The sequence below is a fragment of the Melanotaenia boesemani genome, chromosome 8 (genome assembly GCF_017639745.1).
Source record: "Melanotaenia boesemani isolate fMelBoe1 chromosome 8, fMelBoe1.pri, whole genome shotgun sequence".
Taxonomy (NCBI): domain Eukaryota; kingdom Metazoa; phylum Chordata; class Actinopteri; order Atheriniformes; family Melanotaeniidae; genus Melanotaenia; species Melanotaenia boesemani.
The window spans coordinates 21,896,783-21,913,677 of NC_055689.1; the positions used below are offsets into that span (position 1 = coordinate 21,896,783).

The 16,895-nt window shown below is 37.1% G+C and overlaps 1 long non-coding RNA gene across 1 annotated transcript; it reads right to left on the bottom strand.

Moving 5' to 3' along the window:
- Window positions 1-1,474: 1,474 nt before the first annotated feature.
- On the bottom strand, window positions 1,475-15,392 carry LOC121645296. The gene is made up of 2 exons (XR_006011402.1): window positions 15,132-15,392; window positions 1,475-3,992 (listed from the first exon to the last, which is right to left on the bottom strand). It is a non-coding gene; the product is annotated as an uncharacterized LOC121645296 (long non-coding RNA).
- Window positions 15,393-16,895: the final 1,503 nt, after the last annotated feature.

Here is a 16,895-nt window from a genome sequence, read left to right on the forward strand (position 1 = left end):
TGTGTTTCCATTAATGTGGAGATCTTTTGTGCTGACATAAAAACAAAAACAGGTACATGACTCATGGCTGCAGAATTCACATGGGTAAAAACAAGGATGAGGCGTTGAGGGTATCTTATATCCGCTTCCTTTTGACCTGAAGAAACAATCAGATAGTTCTTTAACCCTTTGAAGCCTGACCCCCCAAAAATGGAGGAAAAAATAGAAATGTTTGAATCTGAAGTTTTTATTTGGCCCTTTAATATAAATAAATAAATAAATAAATAATGTTTGTATACTGTATTTACTGTATTACTGTATGATGTCAAAATGATTATAGTGCTAAAGGTATCCACCAGGGGGCAAAAGACAAGTATCAGCTTGTGTACAACAGGGTTTGCAAAAGGTCTCAGTAACTGTATGTATGAAATATGATACATCTGGCATTAAAGGGTTATAATCTCACATTATTAATATAACTTTTAACTATTAGGCTAAGCATAAGATCAGTTATTTAGTGAAGGTGGGATAGTCTCTATTAGCATGTGTTGTAGTGTCCAAAGAAGCTTTCATATAATTTCATATAATAATCTTTTTATGAAAACAAACACAGATGAGTTGGAACAACATTTTTTTGTTCTCATACCAGACAATGAAGGAGCAACAACACATAAACACAAATACAGTGAAACACATAGATGTATTCAGATTACAAGCACACATATTGTATCTGTGATTTTTATAAACTGAGCGCATACATTTTTTTCATTTTACAAGGACAGAGGCAATAGGTGGCCACTCTAGAACTAAAAATACTCTGGCATTCAGATGCTTATGTGTTATTACTGTCATCAGCCATTTGGGAGGAGTAGATAGGCAATAATCTGTCGCTGTAGGAACAAAGTGTGGCTGGTGCTGTCATTTTTGCTGGTTTCAATGTGCAAAACTTTTGCAAGTGCTGACAGTGAACACTTTATAGCGGGAGCTGATGAAATTCACAGATGAACCTTGACGCAGTTGCAACCACTGGATTTAATGCCCAAACACTGATGAATCACTTCTATAGTTATCAATTAGTTTTTTGTCAGGTGGCCAGTTTTGGGACGCTAAAACGTACATTACCTGTTTGCAGGTTTGCCAGAGTAATGAGACAGTCTATTTCTAAATTATTAGAGTACCAGTAGTTATAAAGAGATCTGAAAGTAAAGATAAAATCACACAAAATTTTTCCTTTTTCTGGTGGCAATGAGCATCTGTGCCTCATATCATTTTCTCTCATCCAGGGTTTTCTGTGTTTGGTTGAGCAGCTTTTTCATTACTTTCAACATAAGTAACTCAATGTATCAGTGTGTTCAGTGTCAACCCACACGGAGACTGCAGAGAAATCCATTCAAGTTCTTGACAAAGAGTTATGTTTAGTTATACAGTTTTCTTTCTGCTTGTCACATTAAATGCCATTAATAATGTTACATCTTCAAAAAAAAAAAAAAAAAAACCATAGCTTTTTATTCTTACAGTTAATATTTTCTTTTATTTTTTCCTTAAATTTGTTTAACTTTTTTTTTTATCTGTGCTTCAGGAATTCAGTTGACATTTTGACAGAAATGAGCAAAACTCACAGGTTTCTGAAAATGTGGTCACAACTTAAAGTGATCATCTCTTAATGATGTTAATCTTAACCTGCAATATGCAGCAATTACTAATAAAGGCAGTGAAATTAACTTTATGTAACTCCAGCTGTCTGTTTACATTTCTTACATTGCAATCATCATTTTGTATTCAGCTTAAAGCATACTGCTAATAGCAGAGAGGGAAACTGAATAAAACATGGCATGCAATTACTGAAATGCATTACATGTCAAAAGGAACACCCAAAGCAGTTTTCCTGGAGCCTTCGCGTTGTACAATGTGGCAAATACAGCTGGAAAAACTCTGCTGCTGTGATGTTTTAGAAATAGCAAACCAACAGAAGCAGATTTCCTCCATCACAGGCTTTAGTGTGTGAGCTTAAGGTATGGAGAGGATGTCTGGGTACATTTATGTGCTTCCTCTGCTCTGATTAACGGAGTATTGCACTGCTCTGGCTGTTTCTTGGAGAATGGCCTTGATGAGGTTTTGTGGGAAAAATCAAACAGATTCTTTTAGAGCAGCAAAGAAAATAAAGTTGACTTCAGTTGGAGAAAAGCCAGCTATATTGCTATCAGTACTTAATAAGCATTAATGGCACATGCAAATTATTGTTGCAGATAGTGTGGTTTCTTGTTTGAAGAAGTTGATTGTGGTTGAGTTGCTGTCTTTAGAGGGCCTAACTCCGGTTCCTGCTGAACTGAGCCAGTACTTGTTTAATATCAAACTGTTATCAGCTCAGTAGGCACAGGAGGTTGAGCCCAGGCACCCGAACCCCCTGCTGTTAAAACACAGAAAGTTAACAGCCGCTACACTGCCACAAGAAGGATGGACATTAAATATTATGGAGATAAGATTCATTAAAGAGACACTGAAAATAAAAACACTATTTGCCCGCTCCCCAAAATTGCATATTGTTCATAAAAATTGTTGATTTGCACAACCTTGAATATTAATACAAATACTAAATGGGTCTTGTTGAGTTCCTTAAAAAATGTAACCGAAAAAGGACTTCACAGTATTACAAAAACACAGATGAAACAATAAGATGTTATTACATAAACAATAAGAATAAAACAACAATAATGAAAATTGAAAAATGAATTAAGGAACAACAAAAAACTAATTTGGTGCTATTAAGTGATTAAATGTTTTAATCGTGATTATTTCAGTTACTCCATGTAGTCAGTTAATTGCGAGCAAATTGCAAATTTATTTAAGGTCTAAAAGTTAAAAATGTCTCAAACATGGCAGCAAGGATCTCGTTGCTATAAAGTTATGATTTTTTTTTTTATCACTGCAGAGCTGGTTACAAGTTGCCAGTTAGGAGCTACCAGATGAGACACAATGGTTAGGAAATGCAGTTTCCAGAAATTTTGTAATATTTAACATTATCGGGTAATTGAGTTATTGCTTATTTGTTGGAAGCTGAGTCATGTTCCTGACTTTTATTTCAGCCGAAGTTGACTCAAACTCAGGCAGCAGCTGCTGACAGCGGCACTTCTGGTCCTAATTGTTGGGTTTGTGTTTGGCTTGCTTGTGATATTGACAACAAAATTTAATCTGGTGAAAACTAAGCTTGCAGATTCAAAGAAAACTGAACAATTTCTACTTCGTAATTTGTAATCACTCATCAAAAAACTGTAGTGGATTTCTGCTTCAATGGATTTTGAAACTGAATTCTTCTAATCACTCAGTCCTCTGGATAATTTTGCTGGTGACTGTAGATTTACATAGGATACTGAAAAAAGTAGGATTGCATTAACACTTAAAGTGGACTGGGTATGATGGCAATAACTTAAATACAGTGAAATTAAAATTTTATATAAACACACTAAACAAATACTTTGAGATTCTTATATCGAAAGTCAAAAGTAGGTTTATCAGTCTCATCTCTGGCTAACTAGGACAACACAGCAGGCCTTATTTGTCAAACTATAAAAGCTTTTTGTGGTGTAAAAAGCAAATATACTGTAGTTGTAAAAATACTTTGTAAACACTACAAAAATGTTTATTTTTCTGTATTGCTCAATGCTTTCCAGTGTTGTGATCTTAAGTCTTTGCAGCTTTGGGAAACACAAAACCACTCATAATGTCAATATTCACAACAAGAATAATGTTAATAGCAAATACACACATGCACAGACACACAATCAGTGCTTTGCTTTCATGACCACCCAAACAGTAAATTAGCTTAGAGTTCACAATTACGTTTGCTACTTGTTTTCCCGATAGGACATTTCCTGTACTTCCTTCCTGTATGAGTTAAGCTTCGTCTCCCAGCCTCCTGCCTGCAGTCCCTTTCTCCAAGCCATCACTCTTCATTCCCAGTCCTTATCTGAGTCTCCACACTAGAAAACACCAAATCATGTTTTTTCCTCCGTCTGCTGTGAAGTAAAGACAAATAACAATGTTCTTAATACCTTTGAGACTATCCAATGAACATATTATTTTTACCTTTGAACTGAATGGTTTAATGGAAAACAGTGTGTGCTGTGATTCAACAAGTCACCTAAACAAGCAATATTTCTATTAGATAGCATGAGTGTATTTTGCCAGACTATGACATTATTAAGTAGGAACAAGAACCTCAAAACTGGAGAAACATTTGTTTCTGTGTATCATCTTACAATTTTTGTAGTGAGTCGAAGCTCCACATCATTTATGTGCCTTTGACTCCATGTTGACTTCTTACAGCTGTCGTAACAGGAGGCCGGAAAGGTTTGTGAGGAGCGGAACTTAGCCACTGTGAACACAGGCTTTCACTGAACTGTTCACGAAGCGAGCTAAGCCCTTCACCTCCACCAAACTCATACGGGAGGCATCTGGAAGGCACAGCCTCTAAAGGGTGTGTCCAATTTCTTTTTGCTTTTAACAAGCAAGCATGAATGCCAGAGGCAGCAGTTCTGGAAATGTGCTCATTTGATTTAATGTTTAGAGTTAGATGAAAAGGTTGATACCACTTGCATGTCTGTACTTATTTCACCAGCAGAGGGTTAGCTTGGCTTAAGTGGGGACTTAAACTAAAATAATCACTGATCTCACATGAAAAGATACTTCTATATAATACACTGCTTGTATACTTCTATAATACATTGTTCTTTATAATATATTGCATCATTATCTTTGCTGAATATTTAGTTAATTTAGTTAAAATATTTTAATTTCTGGATTTTCAAAATAATATGCTTTGGGCAGCTGAACCAAGACAGAGACATGTCATTCAATAGTAATTAAAAAAACAACAACAACAAAAAAAAAAAAAAAAAAAAAAAAAGTTACTGAGTAGAAAGACCTATTTGAGTAGTTTGTCTGTAGTTTGAAGATCCATACCTGTTGACATTTCTGACCATTGCTATTCCTCTGACTCTTTGGTTAGGCCAAGAAATTCAAACTACTTACCTGAGATTGGAAAAAAAATAACCCTAACCCTTCTAATGTGGTGATTAATTGTCTTTTGTCACACGTTTCTGGGCATATATCAACCTGGACATTTTTTACACGAACCTGTATTTATGTTTGTTTATTTATTTATTAAGTGATATTACAGTGTATACAGTGTGTGTGTATAGTGCAATTATGTGGTGTCCAGTTGTAATAAAACAAAACAAAATATTAAAATAATGTTAAATAGAACGATAGAAATTCTAATGGCAAAAATAAATAGTTTGGTTTAATTGTTTGTATGAAAAAAAAAACAAAAGACAAAAACAAAATCAAATGTGTGTGTGTGTGTGTGTGTACAAGTGCCCCATATACCTTATGAAAATCATCATCACCACCATCCCCATCATCATACTGAATTAATAAACTAAAAAATAATAATTGTTGTGTTTCAGTCCCGCTGGCCACAGCTTAGGGGACGTGCCTAAAACAGGCCGCCCATCAGGGGAAGATGCCACAGGGCCAAGACACCCCAAGCACCCTGGCCACTTATCCCATCCACCCAGACAGTCCAGTCTAATGTGTGGCATTAAAATAAGATATGACGTGAGACACTGATCTGCTTCTGAGTGGAAGCCTGCAATATATTTTTTACAGTATCTTTACAGTATAGATTTGGTCAAATAAATATATATATATAATTTGCGAAGATATGTTTCGTGATGGAGTTCAGCAGAGTGTCCCCCCTTACAAGCGGCATGAGGGAAATATGAGTCACATAAGCCACATAAGAGCAGACAACACTGTCAATTCTATCTTTTAACGAGATAACATTTTTTCAGAAGATAACGAAGGTGTGATTGGATGGCATAGTTAAAGCGATGCTATCAACCTTGGGCGTGGGAAAATATGAGCTCAAAACATGCACTCTGCCAGACTAACAAAGACTCTTTACTCACATCCTGGTTAGATTTAGAATATTACTTTGGTTGGCCTAAAATCCATTCTTTCTTCAAGGCCATTGTCACTTTCACAGATACTATTTTGCTAGTTGCCATGATTACAAGTAAACACAAAGTGTTGTGTTATGACAAAACATCCACTTTGAACTTAAGGCCTGGATGGTAATATCACTTGGTTAGTGTTACAAAATAACCACAATTAGGGCTAAGATTTGTAACTTTCACCGTCGAGGATGCCATCGTTACCCTTTACATGCAGTTGTGCTTATGACCAACAGAAATCTTATATGTTTTAAATGTTAATATAGTCCACATCTACCTGCATGAGGGTATGTCAGGGGAGGACAATCTCAAAAGGGGACACATTATGGAAGGAAAATAGCCCAAAATAGCCCCAAATCTCAGAAAGGATAAAAAAACATTAATTAGTGAGTTTAAATACCTGGCTATGCTAACATAGATATTTTCTTCTCTGGAAATGTTTTAAAACTGTTTCTTTATTTGTGTGTAAATAGCAAATAGGGGTTTGAGTGGAACGTTTACATCTTTACCTACTTTGTGCCTCCCAATATTATGTTTTGTGCAAAGTCCATGTACGGAAAGTTAAACACACACACACACACACACACACACACACACACACACACACACACACACACACACACACACACACACACACACACACACACACACACACAAAAAGGCCTTAGACACGCTGGAAGGAAGATGTAAAATAGAGCCATGAGCAAAATATCCACATGTACTTTTTATGTAAAACTGTATTTATTGCACTGAAGTTGTCATCACATTTTTTCTAATTTAACCATTATCAAAACCAGGAAAATCATTAAGAAGACATCCTTATTTACAGTGGCAGCCTAGTATGTACCGGAAACTTGCTGGGGTTTCAGCTGTAGCTGGTTGGAAATCCCTGGCAATGTGATTTACATTAGATCACAACCAAATCACTCTGCCAGGAATCCCTCCAGCTAAAGCAAGCATTTAGAATCCTGTTTGGGAAGATAGAGGACGAGGAGGCGGGATGAGAAGAGGAAAGAGTGCTGACATACAGCGAAAAAGATGCTTACAATGTTGAGAGAAAGGTGCAGGTGAAGCCAAAGAGAAAGAGTTTAGACTGCAGGTGTCTATCTGAGCACACATCAGCATGACAGAGTACATTTACCCCTTCATCACTGTGCAATTATGGGAAGTACACTTTTAAATATTAGCACATGCACACTCTCACATCATGCTTGTGGTGTGTGTGGGGGGGTTAATGGAGTTTTCTTTCACTGATGCACCTGGATAAACAGAGCTGCATTTTAAATCTATAGGCTTCGGGTGATTGTAGGAACTGGCACAGGTGGGTCAGCGAGAGCTTATGAGATTGTGAATAAGTCATCCATCAAGCATGTGTGTCTGCTTTGGAGCTCTGCAGGCCTGTGTTGGTTCAGTTGTCAGAGTTAAGCCTCATGCGTTTATATTCTCACACACAGCAACCATGCAGCCATATAGAAAAACAGACTGAGTCACCAAAATGGCTGCACTGCATGGTCGTGCATGTTCTACAGTTTTATAGTAACACAAGATGTTCTGAGAATAAAGATTTCTGCCTGATTCAGGCTAAATGTTAAAGAAGGAAAAGGTGAGAGTAAAAAAGGGAAGCATTAGGTTGATCCAAAGTAAGAAACTCTGTTTTTACAGTTGTTTAGCCTCCAGTAGCACTTGAACAAACAACAGATAAATCCTTATACCCGGAGAGACGGTCTTTGAACTTTTTTTTTCCTTTTAAATATTCTGTTTGGTCATTCGTCTCACCAGTGGAGGCAATTTTCCCATAGTGGGCTAAACATAGGCTAATTGTATTCAGTAAATAATCTTATTTCCCATGTCTTTTCACATGAACATGAATGAACAAACTTCTGAGAGTTCTGCAGCGATAAATTGTTCAGTCTAATTATATCAAATCAGCCTGTGCCAGTTTCGAATTTGTTTCCATCATTTTCATTTGTTTTGTTGTTTTCCTGCATATGTCGCAGGATTTTTGTCACAAAACACTCAAGTGAGCTAATAAATGAGAAAAAAAGCGATACCACAGATGAACCAATTCAGATTTTGGTTCATAGTTTTTGAATCTATATGCAACAGACCATTTGCTCATGGTTCCATTTTTGCATCACTTTTGCTATGAAATGTGCATTAAAGAGAAAAAGTATGTGCTGGTAGAGAACAAGGAAAATTGAAATGCAAAAGGAACATCATCCGTGTGCCTCTGGGTCCATCTTCTTTCAAACCAGACCAATGAACTAGTAAATTATGATGAATTTGGTGCTTATTCTATCTCCAAAACTGGTTACAATCATACTCATAGAAGTCATTCGCAGTAAGTTCTGCTTTAATCGTTCGTGCGGATGCATAGTCAGTGCATTTTTCATGAATTGTTAGCTGCATGAGGATGGGTCTGTGCAGAAGTGTCTGGACTGTTTACCTTAAATTGACCCATAATCAGCAAAAGTTTTAGTTATGGGGGGCAGTGTACGCTTCTTATACTTCAAACTGAGAATATTAAATGGGTTAAGTTCCTTTCTCTTTATTGTCTTTATTCTTTGATTAGATTTAATTGTGTGGACAAAAGTGACCCCAGCCACCACCTGCATAAATAATATGAGGTAAAAAATGTAACTTGACAACTCAGAAACACCCTGCTCCATGGTTTTGCATCCCAAAAACAGAAGTAACAGGGTGCATGTGGCTGGCCCTTTCAAATATTTATCTCAGCACTGTTTAATAGAATGAAGAGGAAATATGAGTGACCAGTCCAGAGTAAACAGCAGCCTTCCTGTTCCTCTGACACAAATATTCCTAGTTAAATATTTCTGCTGCTGTTGGCTGCAACTTTTGGAATTGCTACTACATATCTAGACAGAAAGGCGGTGTTCAAGAAGTGTTTTTTTTTTTTCTTTTTCTGAGTCCGCTGTCACATGAAAGAGTCCCAGGAAGCAGCTTGAACACACTTAAAGCCGCTGCATCAACAATAAATCAAACTACAACGTCTATTCTATTGCTCACAGTTGCAAAATCCACAAATATTATCGCCTTGTTCTACAATACTGCAGCTTTATGGGAAGCTTTTGTGCCTTTTAGCTCATTGTTTTGTTGTTCTGGCCGTCAACATTTGATGCCTTTTTAGTGCTGCCACCAGTGCCTCATGCAGGCCTGAGATTCATCTGCTAAGCAATCTGGGGAGCAGATTGAACAACTTAATTGTTAAACCAGCAGAATTTAGGCTGAGGAATACCTGATGTCTCTTATTTGTTCTCAGTGCTGAAGTAGATGTCATTTTAAGCTTTTGTCTTCTATTACTTTAGTTAAAAGTCATAGCTCGCTGACGATAACAGTTATAAGATATTCTGTTTCTAGGCTTAGTTTTGACAACCACCATAACTCTATGGCTCAGTACTGTCTGCCTGTCTTTGTCTACGTTTCCATCTCTTACATTCTCCCCAGTAATGTGTACTGTTTCCATGCAGCTGAACCACATTTAATGCTGGTGAGTAGCAAACCTACTGATAGACCCTTTAGTTTCATCAGCAAAATTATTTCAGACACAATTTAAGCAAAACCAACACAAATAAAGTCACAGCAATGTGAAGGTAAGACTCGCACGGCAACGTCAAAACAGTCTTACATTTCAGCCAGCATGAAACCTATCCCCTCCTCTACTGTGGCTGCCCCTCAGCTACGACTGTTTGACAACTAAATGAGTAACAATTGGCCTGGCCAAGCTCCAGACCGCCTGAGCTACCCAATAACAGCAGGAAGTACATACATGACTAATGCCCTCCACTCACCCTGCACACTTTTTTTTGTCCTCACTTATTTTCTGCGTTTCAGTCTTCTAACATAAATAAGACTGAAAGGACAGCTGCTGTTCATCTCAGCACATTTCAGTAATTCTTTATGAACAAGTCAGAAGATGTTAAATTACCCAAAGTGAGGACATTAATTATGATTAACCTTGACATTATGGCATATTTTGTGAAACTGTAATCACAGTTTCTGAATTTTGCTCAGTCACACATGGAAACTACTCAGGTAATGATCTGCCTTTTAGCCATCATAGTGTGCAGGAAAAAATATAATGATAATTACAATTATTTTTCAGTGACCTGTTGGATGAAAATAAGGGAAATTCAAACAACCTCATATCGGCGTCCACAGCCTTTACTCCAGTACAAGCCTGAAAAAGGTGGTGCTTGCTGCAGAGCCTTAAACTCTGCACTGAAACCTTTTATCTGACATGTGCTGACATGTTCTTTAAAATGACAGCCATAAAGTTTGCAGAAAATTGTGACTGACATGTTCTTTAAAATGACAGCCGTTAAGTTTGCGGAAAGTTGCTTTTTGTCACCATATTTATTTATTATTTATTTATTTTCAGGTTGAAAATAATGCTTGAAACATAAATGGCTGCTTTAGGCAGCAGGAAAACAAAACCATTTCCGAGACACCAAGCATCAGCAGCTGCCTCTGCAATCTGGGAATGCATTAACAACAACACTCATCACATCGATGGATCTCATGTATTGGAAACTGCTAAACAATCTCTGCTCCTCTCAGCTTACCTTCTCACTTGCTGGAGAGCCACTCACCAGAGCGCTTCTCTTGTGATTACCCCGTGATTTTAACAGCCTCAGCTGTGCTGTATTTTGGCTAGACTCTTTATTTCTGGGAGCAAGCCAAAGCACACATGATTGGTCAGGGTATGTCTGGGGCTTGCACATGGTTGGCTTAGTTTGACCTACAGCATCCAGTAACCTGCTCTAAATTTCAGCCAGTTTTGATGCTTTGCTCTTGATGTTTAAATGTATTGACAAAGCAGTCCCATGTCAATACATGTCTTCATACCAGAGAGTTAAGTGTCACTGGAAACAAAAGAGAGAAAAGCGGTGCTGCATTTTTTTTTCAACCTATAGGAGGGTTTCCTCAGCCATTTGGCTTTGTGCCTGTGGTGTGAGTAGCGGCAGGCAGTGGGAAGGGGGAGAGTGGCACAGTAGACACAGGAAGAGGGAGCAGTGGAAAGTCAGAGAGGAGACATGACGTAGTGGTAGACAGTGAGAACTTTAACAGAACAAAGCAGAACAGTTTCAGAAAATTAGAAGTTTAACTTCAGACAGCCTAATTTTTTTTTCTTTTTTTCTTTATTTTTTTTTACTGTATGGCCACTAAACTGCAGAGCTAAATCTAACTATACAAAACCTTTTTTTTTTAAATATAAATCTAGCCTTAAAGCATTACCAATGGTGTTGTTTGAGATTATTTGCATATCATGTGATGTGACTTTAAAAGTCTTCTGTTGGACAATAAAACACATCTGGTACTCCAACAGCTCTTAACTGCAACCCCACCATTTCATACTTTTACTGAGTAGTATTATCATTTTTTTACTATTATTATTTATCTTTAACCAACCAATTTTGATGTTTTATAGAGAAAAAAAAACCTACTACTACTTTTTTGTGCTTGTTATTAATTATTAAAATCAAAAGATAAAAGACTTATTTTTTCATTATGTTTGCAATCCAGCTGGAACTTAAAGTTTTTATAATTACATCCATGTTTAACAGCTCCACTGGCACTTGTTTGAAGATCCAAACATAACCTGGAATAAATGTCTGTTTCCAGATAAAATCTAATCATCAACATATGTGTAAAACTACATTTGAAAAATGTTCCAAAATAGGCTTAATTACAAACCATAAGATGGGTTTACATTTGCTTGTGAAACAAATCAACAAAATTAATTTGGCTGAGGTTTGCCTGCAGCAGCCAAATCACTTCTGCAGAAACTTCTTACCCACTAAATCTCTTGCAGACCCCCGTCGCAGTGAGTCTGCAGGGTAAAAAGCCTTTAAATTTATTTATGTCTCGACATGCTGCAGGGTGAATGTATGCCTTTGCAGCGCCTTAAAGGGTCCTCTGTGGGCTAATACTCTTGAATCCAGGCTTGCCTGGAAGACCAAATTACTACCTTGGGTGGCTGGTACCAAACAGACGTTTATAAATGCCATGATGTCCCAACGATCCTTGCAATTTTCAGAAATACATAAGAAAATGACACATATTTGCATTTTGTATGCAACATGGTGCTGAATATAAGTATAGATAAGTCTTTATTTAGCTTTTAATGAATAAGATAAAAAATTAGGAATGAGAAAATTGAGAAACTGTCGAAAAAACTATAGATAGATTACTTGCAAATACATTTTAGAGAAGACACCAGTTAATCTCTTTGGTTTATATGATTGAAACATCAAAGACTTATGATTCCTTGAAAAGGGGCAACGACACAACGAGAAGAAAAGTGACTTTATAGTTTATTTATTATTAGTCATTATATTAATTAAGGAAAACACTGTTTTACTGTGTCCTTTTACTGTAACTATTATGAATGAATGTCATACAGTTTTTTAAAATGATTGCTTCAAATAGTTTATTACAAAGTACAGCTGTTTGTCAAATAATTTTAATAAACAAGAACTCATTGTTTTGTTGTAGAAATGTTAGAAATGGTGTCCCTTCTTAAATTGTTACAGGGTAGTTGGGCAGAAGATTAAAATTCACACATACACATCCTGAAAACAACCAAGTCTACTTTTCAAAAGTTTGGTTTTGGAGTCAACCAGCAGCAGGTATGCAAGCTAGTTTGACAAAGCCCTAAGATGAGTCCAGCCTCAAGCCAAGCAACAGCAGCAGCAGCAGTAGCAGTAATCATAGTTTCCCACACATAAATGAAGGTAAAAGGAGTTTACAGGGCTCGGAAAAATGCAATAAAAGCCTTTCTGTGAATGCAGCCATCTGTGGAACTTTAAAAGAACTTCCTGTAAACAAGACTGAAGAGAACAAATCCACTCACACTCTTCCAACGCTCTGTTGCCGCCTAGAATTTGCCTTTCATCTCTGTTTTCCTCCATTTCTTCCCAGCTTTGCTTTTCTTTCAACCTTAGAAGAATTTCAGCTTTCTTTCTCTGTATCTCCCAGCCTGTGTTTCTCTGTCTTCTCCATTGCACTACTTAATTTGTCCTCAGAACACCCTACTGATGCAAACATGCTTCTTTCTGCTATGTCCGATCTGTACCACTTTGGAGTTTTTTTTACTTTGGTGAAAAAGAAAACTACCATAACCAATATGCAGGGATAATCAACAAAAAAGCTGTTAGATGACAGGTTATAGTCCCACATGTCAGAGCTGCTACTAGTGGTGATGAATTAAAGAGAATCTGAGAAACTAAAATATGCTACAAATCCAAAATGTTCAACAATGAGACACTGACCTAAGCATAGCACTAAATCTTAATTTCCTGTTTCAAAAATTAAGTTTTTTTTACCCAACATTTCCAACATTATTGCAACTGCTTTTTATAAACAAAATAATCAATAAAACAGATTTTGTTTTGCCAGTTTTCAATGTGCACTTAAAATATCAGCCAAATAAAATTAAACCAGCAAGGCCTGGACACTGTCTCTGCATCGCTCAATGGTTGTGTGTTGCATTAGAGCCAATGTTCATCTCAAGTCACTCTACAGCAGTGTGTTCCTGGTAATGATTAAAATGCCACTAATTACATTATCAGTATCTTGTATTGTTATTCTTGTTATTTTAGATTAAGTTTATAGTTTTAAATCGTAACATTCATAAATACACTGTGAGACATATAGTAGAAATTCACTTAACAAACGTCCCTTACTGCTTAAAAAAAAACAAAACAAAAAAAAACATGTTTGGCAATATTGTTAAATTGTGTTAAATATTACACACATTTCCTATTAAAAAACAGCTGAAGATGTTATCAGCGCAGACCTATTTTGCCATAATTTAATGTCTTGTCATGGCGACATGCTACTGCTGCCCCCAGTCCATTGTACTAGGCCTCACTTAGTTAGAGACGTTAAACCAGCTCTGGAGTATTTCAACACACTCCTGCTGTCATACAGACGGAGGCAGGTGTGTTTTTTCTGGGATTTTGGTGTGCTTTACCCTGCATTTCTTGACAGTATCAGCTGGATTTTTACTGCTTACTGAGAAAACCCAGATCAACTATTAAAGCCAACTGGACAGGCAGTGAACTGAGGGGAGACCAGTGTGAGTGCGTACATGTGTGTAACTGCAAAGTGATGTCAGGTGGAAGAGACTGGCTACTTCCTCTGTCTGTGCCAACTTTCAACGTATGGAGGGAAGGAAGGAAGAGAAAATGAGAGAAGAGAAGCCACATGGTCACATGGAGTTTTACAATCTGCTTGTTAAGGTTTGTGCCTGAATTAGACAAATAACCTTTGAAAAACATGTTAAAGTAACATATTATTAAATATGCACCATTTTACTGAAAGTAGTCCTAAGAAAAAGAGATTTGCAGCTTTTGAAAAAACAAAAAAGAAAAAATAAGCTGTTATTATTGAGAAGAGTGGGGGAAGGCCAAAGAAATGATGAGTGGAAAAGCAAATTATTTCCCCATCAGTACAGACAATGGAAACTTTGACCAAGGATACTTGTAAAAGGTTGAAAACTGTACCAGGATCCCAAACAAAAGAAAAACATATATATAGTAGGAGCACCAGAAAGAATAGTCACCCAAAGCCCGCCATGTAGGCCAAAAATCATCAACTGTCTTAATCAAATGAGCCTCGCTATTTTGCATTCATTATGGCTCATTGTGCGATTACAAACTGAAGTCTAACAACTACGTCTGAAGGAAAAAGAACTTTTAATCATCAAAAAAGGAGTTTCAAATCTTAGTTGAAACTAATTTTTACTCTTTTTTTTGTCTGATCATCTCTGTTTTCTTCCCTGAGTCCCTCTGAGACAGTCACATGCATTTATTTCTTGAAGAAATTAGCAACCAGCAAGCTTCAAACCTTTTTTAAATCTGCTACGAAAGATTAGCCCAAAAAAAGCAAAGCACTTTTGAACAATTTAAATGAAAAAAATAAACATAAAACTGCTTAAGTTAAACAACTTAAATACAAAGCAACTTTTTGAAAATGATCAGGTTCATATCATTTATCACAAGCACCATTTTATCATATCCGTGCAGACTCACGCACCTCTTTCATTTTCACCTTTAAAGGCGCCATTGCATTCATACTTCACTTTTTAGAAGCAGAAATTGAAATCATACTCACACAGATCTTTGAATGGATTTCTTTTTTTTTTTTAATAAAAAAGAGACCTTGATGCCTCCACACGCTAAAACTGAGGAGATCCAAAAGTCAGAGAATGCAGCTTAAAGTCAACACAGGTCACGGCGTTCATACATGCTGCTCACTAAAGCCTCAGAGCTCAAGTCCAAGCTCAAACTGTGCTCCGAGCAATTGCTTGCTTGCTCCACCTCCTAACTCCTCTTCAAGTTAAAGGGTGTGGACTGAGTCGAGGCTGTGACTGCAGCGAGTCCACATCATTCACTCTGGAAAACCACACCCAGCCTAGTGAGAGACTGAGCAGAAAGGGAAACACTGAAGTCTTCCCTAAATAACAACAGAGGAGGAGTGAGGAAACTTCTGGTTTCGGGGTCACTCAGAGCCTTGAAATAACCAAGCAACAGGCTCTGTTATGAAAAGAAATTATGACGCAGAGCAGCGGTCATTTCAGGATGTTTATGTTATTTGCCAGAAGCTCTGTATTTTTTAAGATGGCGGAAGGCGTACAGTGGGCCCTGACGTTAAACATCAGATAAAAGGGATTAGTTTGTGTGCGGGTATTCATGCCTCCGCATGCTCCTTTGTGCATCCGCCTGCATAGTGTATACATTTTCAAACATGTCCATAAGTTCACGTGTGTTTGTGTAGGCACGGCCACAGCCTATAGTTTAGGGCTGTCTGTGCGTTCTTCCTGATGGCTAACAGCTGCCATCTCTTTCCTGTCTGAGTGGGTATACACTCCTCGCTGTGATGTAGTAATCATACTGTATGCCTACATCTGTTTGGTGTTAACCAAACATGTGTGATCTCAGAGCAATTCTTCTGCCTCTCTATTTATTTGATCTCACTTTATTATAACATAAGGCTCTTTGGTGGCTTCTTTCATCCAGAAGTTTTTTACAACGCTGTGAATGCAAAGTGTGGCTCTGCAGGAGTTAAACTTCTGTTCCTGGCAGTCTCTGTGTCACGCTCCGCCATTTAGAACATTTTATATCTCAGTCAGCTTCACAACTATGGATTAGTTAATGTTGTCATAACCGACAAGTCAGTGCACTTGAAACAATCAAGAGGTACTTCATATTTTCCTTTTTAGGACGAGGTTGGCTGGATTATACATTCTTGTTACATGAAAAGACCTAAACTACAACCCTGATGTGCCCCTGCATGTGGCAGCTTGGAAGTTCAGGAATGAGCTACCAATTTATATCAAGATGTTTAAATAGTTTCGTCAAGAAGCTCTGTAGTTTTCAACAAACATCTGAGGATTAATATAATTTTTATGGCCTTAAAGAACAATAGGATGGTGCATGTGAGATTTATTTATTTAAAAAAAGAAAAAATAATACCCAGAGCATGTCATCTTATTTAAGAGTGTTTTTAATCACCATACTTCGACAACAATAGACATCTATGGCCAGAGGGAAAAGCCTCATTAGGATTTGAATGTACACAGACAACGCTTTTAAGTACTTTTTGATAAATTTTTTTTTTAAAAAGCTGTTAAAAAAGTGTTAGTTGGAATTTGTAAGAATTTAATTAGTAGGGTCAAGGGACCTTGCGTTCATCTAAGCACTGTCGATTTGCACTCAGTTGCCGGAGTAAATGGTGTCATTGTTTACTTCCAGAAACAAGAGGTTCATATTATATCCAATAATTCTCAACAAACACTTCATGCGAGAGTTTGTGTTTTATGCTGTATGAGCACAAAAATCCAGCATGGCTCAGCTTTTTGAGCACCCTTGACACCTT